Raw genomic sequence first — 14732 nt, forward strand, 5'->3', positions numbered from 1 at the left:
TAAGGAACCATGTCTCATTTCCTTATTTAGGAAGTCAGTTTCATGAAATTTTCCGCCATCATAGGGAATCATTCTTTACTTGCGAAAACGGATAGATTTTGACCATCAGAACCTTGGTTTCACTCTGTTAAAATTCCCAACCCACGCGACAAAAAGTTTCTTTTTTACAGCGCTCCGGCTGTATAGATATAAGGAGCCATGCTTCATTATCTTATTTAAAAATTCAGGTACATGAAATTTTCCAAGATCTTAGGGAATTATTACGTTCTTGCGAAAACGAGAGCATTTTGACCCTGAGGACCTTTGATCGACTCTTAAAAAATCCCCAACCCACGCGACAAAATATTTCGCACTACGGCTCACCGGGTGCATAGGTATAAGGAACCATGCCTCATTTCCTTATTTAGGAAGTCAGGTGCATGAAATTTTCCACCATCATAGGAGATTAAAGTTTACTTGCAAGCACGGGCAGTTCTTGAACCCAAAGTCCTAGGTTCGCCTCTGAAAAAATTCCCAACGTACGCGACAAAAAATCCGTACTACAGCGCACTGGGTTCATAGGTTCATTATCTTATTTAAAAAGTACGCGAAGGCAAGGCAATCATAATATACTTGCGAACAATATTTTACTCCCTTATTTACACAGTAAGGTTCATAAAAATCTCTTAGATTATAGGGATTCGTAATATACCTGCGAGCACTGGCAGCTTTTGACCCTGAAGACCTTGGTTCGACTCTGAAAAAATTACCAACCCACTTGACAAAATAATTCGTTTTTACAGCGCTCCGGCAGCATCGGTATATGGAACCATGTCTCATTTCCTTATTAAGGAAGTCAGTTTCATAATTCCTCCATCTGTTTTCATAGGTTTCATCATTGACTGCTCAATTTGGTAGTTTCCTTCATGAAAATAACAAAAGGCATCCCTATTCCTAAGAAGAAACGAGCGGAGAAGTGCGAAGATTTTAGGACCATAAGCCTTACTACACATGCATCAAAGATACTGACAAGGATCATCTATAGAAGAATAGAACGAAAAGCAGAAGAGTACTTGGATGAGGACCAATTTGGATTCAGGAAAAACAAAGGCACAAGGGAAACAATATTGGCCCTAAGACTGCTCATAGAAAAGAGAATGGAAAAGAACAAGCCAACATTCGTTGCGTTTGTGGACTTAGAGAAAGCATTTGATAACGTGGATTGGAGCACAATGCTTGGAATCCTAAAGGAAATTGGGGTTCTTTATAATGACAGAAGAATCATCCACAGTTTATACAAAAACCAAATAGCCGTGATAAAATCAGGGCCCAGCTGTGAAGAAGCAAGAATTAAGAAAGGAGTGCGACAAGGCTGTACATTGTCACCCGTAATTTTCAACGTTTACATTGAAAAAGCCATTAAGGAAATCAAAGAAAAGGCATTGGGAGTGAATATCCATGGAGAAAAGATAAGCATGCTAAGATTTGCCGATGACATAGCCGTTATAGCAGAAACAGAGAAGGATTTGAAAAATATTCTGGCTAATATGGGTAGGGTAATGAGTAGATATCAACTGAAAATAAGCACGAAGAAAACCAAGATCTTAGTATGCAGCAGAAGAGAAGAAGTCAAGACCAACATTAAAATAGGGAGGCTAAAACTGATAGAAGTGGATGAATTCTGTTATTTGGGAGGCAAGATAACTAGTGACGGGAGAAGCAAGAAAGAAATTATCAGCAGAATAGCCCAGGCGAAGAGAGCATTCCACCAAAAGAGAGACCTGCTTACAGCGGGAAACTTAAATATGGATGGAAAGAAACAATTTATAAGAACCTACATCTGGAGTATGCTCCTATACGGAAGTGAGGCATGGACAATGACCGCAGCGGAGAAAGCAAGGATAGAGGCCTTTGAAATGTGGTGCAACAGAAGAATGATGAAAATCAAATGGATCGACCGAGTTAGCAACGAGGAAGTCCTAAGAAGGGTAGGAGAGAAGAGAAGCCTCATGAAAACCTTAATAAGAAGACGGAACAACCTTATAGGCCACATCTTGAGACATGATGGCCTGATGAAGACAATCGTCGAAGGACAGGTGGAAGGCAAGAATGGAAAAGGAAGGCCTCGAACAAAATATATGGAACAAGTAAAGAGAGATGTGAAAGAGAAGAAATACGTAGGAGTGAAAAGATTAGCTGATAGGAGAACTGAGTGGAGAGCTGCGTCAAACCAATCCTAGGATTGTTGACCAGTGATGATGATTGATTGCTATTCGTTACCCACCATTAGTGTTTTCATAATATACAAATTATTTGGTTTTATTAGTTCCAGTTTAGATGAATGGCATTGGTGAATTTTAACCGCATTTGAAAAAAGCCAGATTCGCGCTGATGCGATGCCACTACATGTGACGCCACAGAGACCTGGTTTTTACACGAGAGGATAGGAGTTATACATCATCTGAGGTTACCAATGCATGCATGAGGCACAGAGCTCAGGGAAACATGTCTTAATAACAGTGGCGGATACAGATGGGGGGCGCAGGGGGTGCGCGCCCCCCCTTTGCGGGGCCACCCGTATTTCCAAACATAGCAGAACCATAATTTTAAGTTTTTTATATCATAAGATGGCATTGTCTTGAATGTGTGTTAAATCACTTTAGTTAAAATTTCTGAAGCTCTGCATGTGACTTGAATATTTTTTATTGCGATAAAAGTAAAGGTAACTCAAGATGTCTTTTGCGCCCCCCCCCCTTGAATTTTCTCTGTATCCGCCACTGCTTAATAATCACCTATTAAAACTGGCTAAGGTCGGAAAGTTTTCATCGTTTGATAAGGCATTAATAAACCTTATTTAAGCCAAGAGCTACCTGCTAACAGGGTACTCCGCTGCATGCTAGCATCCTCCATCTCAGCGGCGTACGCATCCTCGCCCCAAGGTCACCTCTAACGGCGGCAGCGGTACTCATAATTACGTCACCCGGGCTTTTCCCAGCATTCATACTTAGCCGTCGCGTTTTCACGCGCTTGGAAATTTTCACTTTTTATTTTATCGCGAAAAAAAGATATCGTCATTTAAAAATCAAAAAGCGTGACCTGCGTACTCCAGGGTAATAATCTTTTGATATAGGATTTAAAAATTATAATACGAAACCACCCTATTATAATGTCCGTTGAAGTTCCACAACTTAACTTGTCAGAACGTCTAGCCGTGAAGAATCCTTCTCTAAATCGTTGATAAACACTAGGATTCATAGATATATTCAACTTTAACATATCTTTCAGGAATAAGTGCGCAGATTTAGCGTAAGGAAAATGTCCTGGTGCGTGGAAATAAGGAGTCATCTCCTTAACGGTGTTCAGGTGAACTTGTCAATCTCCCGTGCGTTCAGCTCTTAGAATCTCTTTAGCAACGGACACCATTTGAAAATATTGTATCCATGGTTTAGCCGTAGGCCCTCGTTCTTCATACCCTTTCAGTTTTCTATTGGAATGATGAAGTAATGCTTTAGATGTTTAATCGTCACTTTCAATATCATTGTAGGAAATAGGGTTATTCATTATGCTTTCAACAGTGATGATAAAGTTTGCATCCATAATGTCATCAAGAACAAGATCTTTACATATTATGGTTGCTAAAGTAACTTAGAGTAATGTGTGATCTCGGACAGCTCTCGCGTAAGCATGGCCATGTAGCAATTTTTATTATGGTTTTGGAGCGTATATCAAAGAAAGTATTTCCTTGATGCCGCTTCCTTGCATGATGTAAGCAATTGTTCCAAAAAACGACATGAGAGGACGGAAACCTTCTAATCTGACTGTGATAATTCACAATTCGGATGTATCAGGCGCAGCTGATGCAATTTCTGGAGCTTTAGCATACAGAGGTTGATCGAAAGTAATAACACATTCGTCGTGACCGTAAAGTTTTGCATTATTCAATGCAAAAAGTGAGGTCGTAATTATTGTTTTGTAGTTGCTTGCAGGCTGATGAATGAAAGGTAAAAACTAAATTTTAGATTTTGAAGAATTTCAGAACAATATTTCTCGTTAAGTGTTTAATGTAACCATGCCAACTAGACAACAATAATTGTTTCCATTTGCCATAAAGCCATTTGCGGCGAAATCTTTCGCTGAATTTTTTCTCTTTTTCGTGGTATAGGCTCCTCTATTGAAACTGAAGTTGTCGTGGTAACAATTTGAATGACACCCATAATGTGAAGATTACCGTCGAGTGTACTTACGTTGATATCAGCATTGTCCGCAACATACTGAATAAACGTGCCGGTATCTGGTGGTAATATAAGAGGCGGACAATGGAAAACTATTGATGCTTCGTACATCATAGTTTCATTATGAGTTGGGCACATACCAAGAGTGGAAAAAATTTGAATAAGCCGTTTTGAGGCTAACCGTCGATGAAAAAACTGCTTGTAGCTTTGACTTGAAGGAGCGAGGCCTAACAGCACTCATGATAACACGACAGATGTTTGTACATGCCAATCTCAAATGTTCGAAATTCGACCGTTTATCTTTTAAAATAATTTTCTCTAAAAAATGTGTCAATGAATCCGGAATAATATTATTTATGTCTTCAAACGTGCGACCTGGTGGAGGATAATGAGAATTATCGATGGCTACCGATTGAATGTCTTCTCGTATGATTGCCGCCGCAGCTTCTAGGATAATAAATCACTCTTCTTTTCCATTTGATGTGTTTTTTTCACACCAGGCAGGTCGTGAGCCGAAACGCGTCGTACACATTAAAATAATTGAGGCAAAGATGAGCTACCCTTTTTTCCAATATTTCTTTCCCCTAGCACGCTTTCTGGAGTAAAGGTATTTTTGTGTAAGGTGTACTCACTGCAATACACGTTGTACGGCTAAAATATTTAGTGAAAAATTTGCGACGGCGTCGTAAGTCGCATCAAGAACTTAAAGCCTAGACGAATAATGAATTAAAATCAAATTGAAAATGCTTAGGGCTGACAATGCCAAAAGAATTAGTCAAGTGTAGAAAAGAAAGATTAGAAATTTGGCTCTGATCACGGAGTAGTTATTTTTTCATGGAAATGTTGGCTATCAAGGATTGTTTCATTGATTAAAAACTTTGCAAAGAACTTGTGTTGACCACTGAAGTCTTTCTATTTACACTTACCTAAAGTCAGAGTCAGTCAAAAATTGATTTTTTAATACGGATATTTAAATTGATAAAAAATCGTAGCACTTTTCCACAAATGTTTTACTGCGTACAGCGCGTTTCTGCTCACTGAGCTATCATCTGGTACAAGACACTGCAAAACATTTTAAAATCACCTATATAGATAATGGAATCACCTTTATAGGTAATGAACCACCTTTATAGGTAGGCAGCTAGTGAAATGATATTTTGTTATTGGTAATAAACTTAGAACCGTGAAATAAGAAGTGATTTTTAAACATGGAGAATACAGCTATCGCTACTCGAAGAAAATCATTTTAATTCTTCCAATACATAATGTTTCATGAAATACGAAATATTTATGTACACTATGACTGTTTTAAGATTTTTAAGCTTTCGAAATGATTATATCATTCCTCTAAATGTGTGTGTCAAAAGTGTCTTTTTTGACGAAGTTAACCATATCTTGCGGACGCCAACATACTACGGAAGATCAGACCATATGAATAAAATAAGAGAGATAGATTGTAGAACAGACAGATTCCGAATGTCATTTTTTCATCAGTAGATTGCATGACTTGTAGTGTAGCCTACTAACATATGTAAAAATTAATGCATGTTTCTTAATTCAATTATTATTTCTAACAGCATATAGTAGTATAGTTTGTTAGTATACGGGACGTTTTTTTAGACGGTGTGGTGTGCATGTGGGAGTCCAAATGCATGCTGCATGCTGGTGATTAATGCACTCGTCATTGCGCGGTTTGGCGTCGAAAGTTCATGACGAGCTAGACTCGTCTTTACAGCGTGAGGGGTTAATTATCGTAAATATTGGGCTCAATTTACCACCAACTTGTTTTTCAGGCTACTCGAAATGAAGAGGCACTTCCAACTCTAACCATGAACTTTCTTCTATAGCGTGCCTCCCCGTTCCGAGATGTCTTTCTTTCCGAAACCTTTGTTTACTCCCTCGTGCAGCCTTTTGATATTCTCCCTGACTAATCTCATTAATTGATGCGCCAAAGGCGCTTTCCTGCTGTACCGGTGAATTCCTTCACCCTTACCAGCCAGATTACAGGAGATTACAAATTGTTTTGCGCAATTGTCTATGTTGTGCGGGTAGTGTTTTGTTTGTGTGAGCAGAAGCTTATAACTAATGTGGAATTGACATTTACATATTGAAATTAAATGAATACAATGATACATAATTAAACCTTTTAATAGCATGTTTTCTTTACCTTGGTAATTGGGGGTATTTACCTTTAAATTTGGATGATGAGTGTGGAGTTACTTTACTCTCTTTTTATAATGAGTTTATTAATTATTATTATATTTTTTTATTTCTTTTTCTTTTGATTTTTTTTTGTCTTTTATTTTCTCTTTTTTTTGTTATTCATTTCTTTGAATTAAATGTATATATTTTTGTTTTCTTTTATGATTTTTTTCTTTTTGTTTTCCATATTTTATCATTTTTTTTGTATTTTTGTTTTCTTTTCAATTTCATCATCATCTTTTTTATAGACATAACATTATAAATACTTTTTTATACATTGCATTGAATGACTATTCTACAAGAAAGAAAGACATAGGAAAGACTGATAGACGAGTAATTAATTGAGGCAGTTTGTATGTAGTAGGGATTGTTGGGTCATAATCCCAGATGTTTGTGAGTAGTGTATTTTGGGTTGCCCCGAGTCTGGACTTAAAGTTATTAGCTAGTTTATAGACGTACGTGTTGATTGTGGGAAGTTTGTGTCTGGATCGGATTTCCGATGTTCTGACTAGGCGGGATTGGTTAAGGAGGAGGCGGAAGGTTTTGTTCTGGAAGATATCCAGCTTTTTTCGAATGCTTGTTGATAGTGCAAATATCTCACAGCCGTACAGGAGGACGGGTCGGATGATTGAGGTGTATAGTCTTACTCTGTGATTGTGGGAGAGAGGTGAGGATTGTGAGCATAGTGAGGCAACTGCCTGCAGAGCAGTTAATGCCTTTCCGGTACAGTATTTTAAATGGGCGTTGTAGGAGAGTTTTCCGTCTAGCAAGACACCTAGGAATTTGTGGGTGGGCGCTCTTGGTATTCGATTCTTGTTTATGAATGGCGATGTCTGTGGTGCGAATTTACGTATTTGTGAGAAGTGTATATATGTGCTTTTAGCAGCGTTTATTTGTATTTTCCAAGTGTGTGTCCATTTATTTATGAGTTGCAGGTGGGTGTTGACCCAAACTAACGCATCTAATATCCCCACCATTTCCCATTCGCCATCTCCCTCAGGTGGTGGAGTATGAGTGCATCGTATAAAAAATACGGCCCCCAAACGTACAAGACTCAGGCAAGGCTGAACGCCCTTTCCCCACCCTTCCTCCTCCTGTCCCCTTTTCCCCTCTTGATGCCGACCTCACTTCCTTCCTCGGGCAATCCCCATCCCACCCTCTTGCACCCCACCCACTTGGAAGCGTCCTCCGATTGTGGAGAATGGCATGGTTCATGTTCACTGGTAACGGGGATAGAGATGGGAGAAATTCCGCCGTAATCGATAAATCATATCAAATGATAATCGGTTCCCAAGCAGCGATTCAGTGTAAAAATCGGGAAGGCATAATCGATTATTTTGAAAATCGGTAGAATCATGTGATATTTTAGTAGGCAATGAATCATATGATTTTTAGTATGGATGGTCAAATCGGATCCAAATATCCGCGGATATTGCCTTTCATCAGATACATCGGATCCAAAGTCGCGGAAGATCTGGATCCGAAATTTGAAATAATAGCTTCAACGAATGCAATAACGGCGGAAAGATTTCCGATTCTCTCTTTGAATGCGCCGTCGCATGCGATTCTTGTCCTACTCACCAACCGTTTTGTTTGAAAGAGGTTCGCAGAGGCTACGTAATAAAAATATTAAAATGTGTGTGAAAATCTAAAGAGCATTCCTTTGATTGTATGTACCCAGAATAAACTTGAATGATTACTTCGTTTAATAGCATGAAGTTGAAAAAGCATTTGGATCCGAAAATATCCGATCTGAAAGTTCCGGCTCCGAAAATCCTACTTTAAGAGCGTGTTCACGGAGCCTTCCGAAAACTCACCCGAGACCGATGACAATCCCTGTATATACATTGGAATGACCGCGCCGTAGGCGCGAACTTGTCAGCTGTGCCGGTGAGATATTTCTCACCCTAACCAGCCAGTTAACAAATGAAGACAGTAAATGGCGTGCGTGTATCGTTGTCGGTGTAGTGATTTGTTCGCGAGAAAGAGAAACTTAAAATTAGACTAAACCCTGACAATTACACTATAATCGAAACAATAATATTTGACATGGCATTGCTTTGAGAAATCGATGAGTACAAAGTTACATAGAGATTTTTTTTCTTCCCCTGCAGTGGTTTAATTCTTTTTATTATTTTTTTAAAAATTCTTTATATATATTTTTTTTTCGATTTTTTATAGTACAATATTTACTATCTTTTGTCATTTTTTTATTGGATATAATTTTTTTATTTATATTGTTAGTTTTTTTAAATGTTTTTTTTATAATAATTTATATATTTTTTTCAGGATTATTTTTTTTACCACTGCGGTACATATATTTTCTTTTGGACATATGCATACTTGAATTTTATGAAAGAGAGCCAGTTAAGGACAGTTGGCTGTAGAACAAATAGATTTAAATGCAGTTACGGAATAAGTTCATAATTAAATAAAGTACTTAAAAATTAGTAATAGATATCGGTCTAAAGCTATAAGATTTGCAAGAAGATAGGAAAGACTCATAGAAGAGTGATTTGGTGAGGCAGTGTATACTCTGTCGGGATACTTGGGTCGTAATCCCATATGTCTGTAAGTAGTGTGTTATTCGTGCTCTTCAGCCTGGACTTGAAATTATTTACTGGGGCGGAAATGAAGTCGTTCATAGTGGAAATGTTGTGAGCGGAGAGGACGTCGGACATACGAATGAGTCGACTGATACGGAGAAGGTGCCGGAGAGACATATTTAGGAAAGTTTCCAGTTTTTGACGGATGCTCTTATTTTTCGCATAGATCTCGCACGCGTATAGTACAATTGGGCGAACGATTGATTTATACAATCTGGCTATTGACTGATGGGAAAGGGGAGAGGTGGGGGAACAGAGGCAAGAGATTGCCTGCCGGACTCCGATGGCTTTGGAGATAACGGATTTAAGGTGTTTGGTAAAGGTAAGCTTGCCGTCAAGGATGACGCCGAGAAATTTGTGCGTGGTAGCTCTTGGAATCTTTAGCTTGTTGATGTGTGGTGTGGTTTGCGGGAAGTGTTTTCGTCGACGTGAGAAGTGTAGATGCGTGCTTTTTGTTGCGTTTATTGTGATTTTCCAGGTTTTTGTCCAAGTATGAATGAGGTTTAAGTGTCTGTTGAGTTTCCTGATGTTTTCGTCTCCTGTACGTGACGACGCTGCGATGGCAGTTTCGTCAGCGTACATGAGTAGTGAGGTTCTGGGTGTACTTGGCATGTCGTTGACGTATAGTGTAAAGAGCAGCGGACTCAGCAATGAGCCCTGAGGAACACCTGCTTCCATAGGCCGGAGGGAAGAGTTGACCATACCTTCGGCGACGCAAAATTTTCTATTGTGGAGGTAGTCGGCAAGGAAATGAATGTCGGAGGGAGGGAATTGGAGAAGGTTTATGCCCCGTTTACACAACGATCGTCGGGACGTTGATCCGTACGATCGTAACCTCAAAACGTCGTGTAGACGCGCAGAGTTACCATCGTAGGCCTTAGTACCTAACACTGCCGAACTTACGATGGTTAGCGCTAGTGTGCCAAGAAAAAAGAGATCGAAATGAAGATCGATGCATATACGATTCCTTCGCGCCGTTGCAATCTTGATACAGTAATTGATATTTCATAAATAACTCTAATATATCAAAGATATATGGCAACGAATGAAGACATTATTGAGCTGGTAATAGAAGGACGTGATGGGAAAGTTTTTTCTGATGTTCTATTTACCAAATGATATCGGATATTCTATTCTATACCAGTTTTAAGCATTTCTTTATTTACAGGTTAACCCATACCCATGTATCCTTACATTATACTTCACAGATGATGGAAAATAACAAACATGCAGAAAATGTTAACCAATTAAATCATTGTATAAAGGATTTCACAATAAAATTCGCCAAAAATAACCATAACATTTAGATGAGGACGTGGAGATATCAAATCTTGTGCCGAATCAAGCCGAAATCTAAGCCTCTTCTAGTTAAATTATAACAGCAATATGTACTGTCTTTAATGCGTGAATATTCTTGAATGTTTTGACATATTATCTCGAAGAATCTAGTTTCCTAAAGACTTCACAGACTGTTATGACTAGTTTTAGTTTTATCTCATCATAGCTGGCAGTTGAAGGCATAATTTGCTCTATGGTAATTAAAAACAAGCAGGTGGGGATTTATATAGCTATGACGGGATCCATTAAAAGTTACTAATAAAGGAGATAGGAACAATCTAAATATTAATTGATAATTTTGTAGAGGAATATGCCTTTGTTGGAGGATCCTTGGTCGTGCAAGAATTTTCAAATTAACTAGGGAAAGAATATATGAAGTGTTGTAATCAGACAAAGAGATTAATAAATCGTAATTCTTTAATTTGAAAAAATCATTTTGGACACGTTAAATCCGGATTGAGTCGATATTATAACAAAGTGACCAGTTAGCAAAATATTACAATTTGGAACGTAGCAAGGAGACATATCTACTGTCTTAACCGCATGAATATTGCTAAACTTTGGACAGATTCCCATAAAGAAACCTACATTCTTTAACGTTTTACCGACAGTTCGGTCTAGCTTCAGTTTTAGCACATGAAAACATTAATATTCTTTTGCTTCTTAATTTCCAGGATTTCAATTTTCTCACGCAGTGTCGTCGTCAGTTGTTATCTGACACAATTCCACAACGAGGGCAGCACTGAGTTACGATGGTAACTTTTAGACGTGTAAACGTGCAGTAGTCGCGATCAACGTCGGTACGATCGTGGTGTAAACGGGGCATTAGTTTGTAGAGAAGTCCCTTGTGCCATACTCGATCAAATGCGCGCACAACATCGAGAAATACCGCGTCTGTCGTGAGTCCGCGATTGAATGCATGACTTACTTTCTCCACCAATCTCAGGATTTGGTGAGTAGCCGACAATTTTTCGTCGGAAACCAAGTTGGTCTGGACGAATGATTTTTTTCTGTGTGACAAAAGATTCCAGTCTTGCCAGGATAAGAGCTTCAAATACTTTGGATAAATTGGACAGCAGGGAAATAGGTCGGCTGTTGCCTGGAATTTTGGGATCTTTACCAGTTTTTGGAATTAGAATTACTCTCGCGTGTTTCCATTTCGAGGGGAAATGGGAGAAAGAGTAGATGTTATTGAAGAGATCAGGAAGGAGAGCATTGAAATGGTTGCTGCGGCTGGCAAATCTCAACTGGAGGTTATTTATTTGATCTAGGCCAGGGGCCTTTTTGGCATGGAGAGAGGCAAGAATAGTACGGACGGATGAAGGGGAGGAAATTATAATAATATCGTTAATTACTGGGAGGCGATCACAAAACCAATTTACTTTGAATTCAATGGGGGAACGTGTGGAATCTATTGATGTGACTGTTTGTAAGTGATCGGCTTGGATTTCTACTTTTAGTACCGGATCAAAAATTGGGCCTGTGGAGATTGGCGCGTGTGGATTTTTTTGTTTATTTTTTAAGCCCTCGATAGTTCTTCAGATTGGGATAGAATCGTGAAATGAGTTATCAGAGTTTTCTGGTTTTTTAATTTCAAAAGTTAGTTTGGAAATATGATTTTCCCAGTGGTGTTGATTGAGTTTAGCTATGGATTTTTTGACGGAGTTGGCAAGTTTGTTATAATAATAATAATAATAATAATAAACGTTTATTGTCGTAGACCTTCAAGGTCCTAAAGACTTTACAGAAATAAAAATTTAGCTTTTTTTTATATGATAAGAAGACAGTAATAAATAAAAAAATAACAAATACTTAGGTACAGCAGAAATATTACATAGAATAGAAAAAAATAGTATCTTCCCCATAGCAACAATAACTTCCACTCGATACATTACAAGGCATGAAACATGAAACAGTGTTGATCTGGGGCAAAATGAATTTTTGAAAAACATAGAGTAAGTTCACAAAGTATAAAAGAACAAGTGACTGTACCGTGGTACATAGTAGCATACAATTGGGACATCCTAAGTCTGACTACTAATTACAGGAAATATATAAATTTACACTCATACACAGGAGGAATTGACATATCATACATATTATTAATAACAATGAGCTAAATTAAAACTAAATTTAGGATACAATGTGCTTAGGAAGATTCTTCAGTTTTTAGAATTAAGTGTTTGAATAATTTAATTTTTAAACTAGTTAAAGATTGACTTGATTTAATATCTTCCGGGAGTGCATTCCAATGCCTTGATGCTGTAGCTACGTAAGATTTATGATATATTTCGGTTTTGTGCTGGGGAATCTGTAGATCAATATGCTGGGAGCGCGTTAAGCGACTTATTATGTTCTTTTTAAAAGTGAAAGAGTTGAATAGGTACTGAGGACAGCTGGATTTAAAAGTTTTAAAGGCAGAAACCATAGACAAATAGAGGCGTCTTTCCTTGACTTTAAGCCATTTTAGTTTTCTGTAAGCATCTGTAATATGATCCCAATATATATCCCAATATATGTTATATGCTGCTTTGTCGATTTTGCTTCGGGACATTTGCCAGACACGACGAGCGGAGTTGAGGCACTTGATAAGTGACACAAGGTACTGAGGGAATCTGCGGGATTTATGAACACGGGCAGGGACTGTATACATAAGATGCCAGCTATTGACATCATACGCTCGGAATAGAAAATATATTAAAATCGCTTAGTCCAAATAAATCACCTGGTCCAGACGAAATCCCTTCTCGCGTATATAAAGAACTAGCCTCAGAATTTGCCCCCTACTTGCAGTTAATATTCAGTAAATCCATCAAGCAACACGAAGTACCTAATGACTGGAAAATCGCTAATGTAACGCCTATATTTAAAAGTGGAGACAAGGAGCAGCCATCTAATTACAGGCCGATATCTTTAACGTCCATCTCTTGCAAAGACCTTGAACACATCCTAGTCAGCTCGGTAATGAAACACCTAGACGCGCAAAGCTTATTAATGGGAACTCAACATGGATTCAGGAAAAGCAGATCGTGCGAAACTCAGCGCTTTTCGCCCACGATATTTTAGTCTCCGGGGCAGATAACATTCCAGTAGACGCGATTTTTCTTGATTTCAAAAAGGCATTTGATAATGTACCCCACGGAAAGTAAATAATAAAACTGAAATCATATGGTCTAGACGAAGATGTCATTTCCTGGATTAGAGAATTTTCGAGCGACCGCGTCCAAAGAGTAGTATTAGACGGTGCAGTCTCCAATGAGGTTAGAGTCACTTCTGGCGTTCCTCAGGGTAGTGTCATTGGCCCACTCCTGTTCCTTCTTTATATAAACGACATTTGCGAAGTAGTGCAGAGTAAGTTACGATTATTTGCAGACGACGCTGTAGTTTACAGAGAAATCCGTTCCAGCAAAGATATAGATGAATTAACGAATGACCTTGCTGCTATCCAAGCTTGGTGCGATGCTTGGCAGTTGGAATTAAATTTGGAAAAATGCGTCGTAATGAATTTCTTGATAAAGAATATAAGGAATGTGCGACGACAAAGTAAGAGAAATTAGCTACTTTTCCCTCGTTAGACCACATTTGGAATACGCTGCCAGTGTTTGGGACCCTCATGAAAAAGGCTTAATAACAGAGTTAGAACGCGTGCAAAGAAGAGCTGCCAGGTATGTGAAAGGTCGTTACCTCTTAGATAAACTCGGATGGGAATCTCTGTCGGACCGTAGATTGAAAAATAGACTAAACCTTTTAGATAAATTCAAGAGCAGTGTCTTTTCTGACGAAGTTAACCATATCTTGCGGACGCCAACGTAGGTACTACGGAAGATCAGATCATATAAATAAAATAAGAGAGATAGATTGCAGAACAGAAAGCTTCCGAATGTCATTTTTTCCACGATCAATAAGAGATTATAACGGCAGCAATAGAACTCGTAAATAGATTGCATGACTTGTAGTGTAGCCTACTAACCTATGTAAAACTTAATGAATGTTTCTGAATTTCAATTCTTTATCCTATTTCTAACAGCATATAGTAGTATAGTTCGTTATTATACGGGACGTTTTTTTGACGGTGTGGTGTGCATGTGGTAGTCCAAATGAATGCTGCATGCTGGTGATTGATCACCCCCTGCCAAACTCCCTAGAGATGGCTCGCAGGGTAATATGTAGATGTAGATGCCCCAATTTTTGACGGCTAGACGGGTGAAAGCTAGTAGCCAATACGCGTGTTAAGCGTCTAATAATGTTCATAGAGTGCAACAATATAGTTAAGCATATTACAGAAAAAATAGTTACGGGTAATTTCGAATGGCTCTATCTCAGAAATGGTCGATCTTAGAGAAAAAAGTATGGTGACAATTTTGTAGAAAATTAC

This window comes from Ischnura elegans (assembly GCF_921293095.1).
Source record: "Ischnura elegans chromosome 13 unlocalized genomic scaffold, ioIscEleg1.1 SUPER_13_unloc_1, whole genome shotgun sequence".
NCBI classification, from domain to species: Eukaryota; Metazoa; Arthropoda; class Insecta; order Odonata; family Coenagrionidae; genus Ischnura; species Ischnura elegans.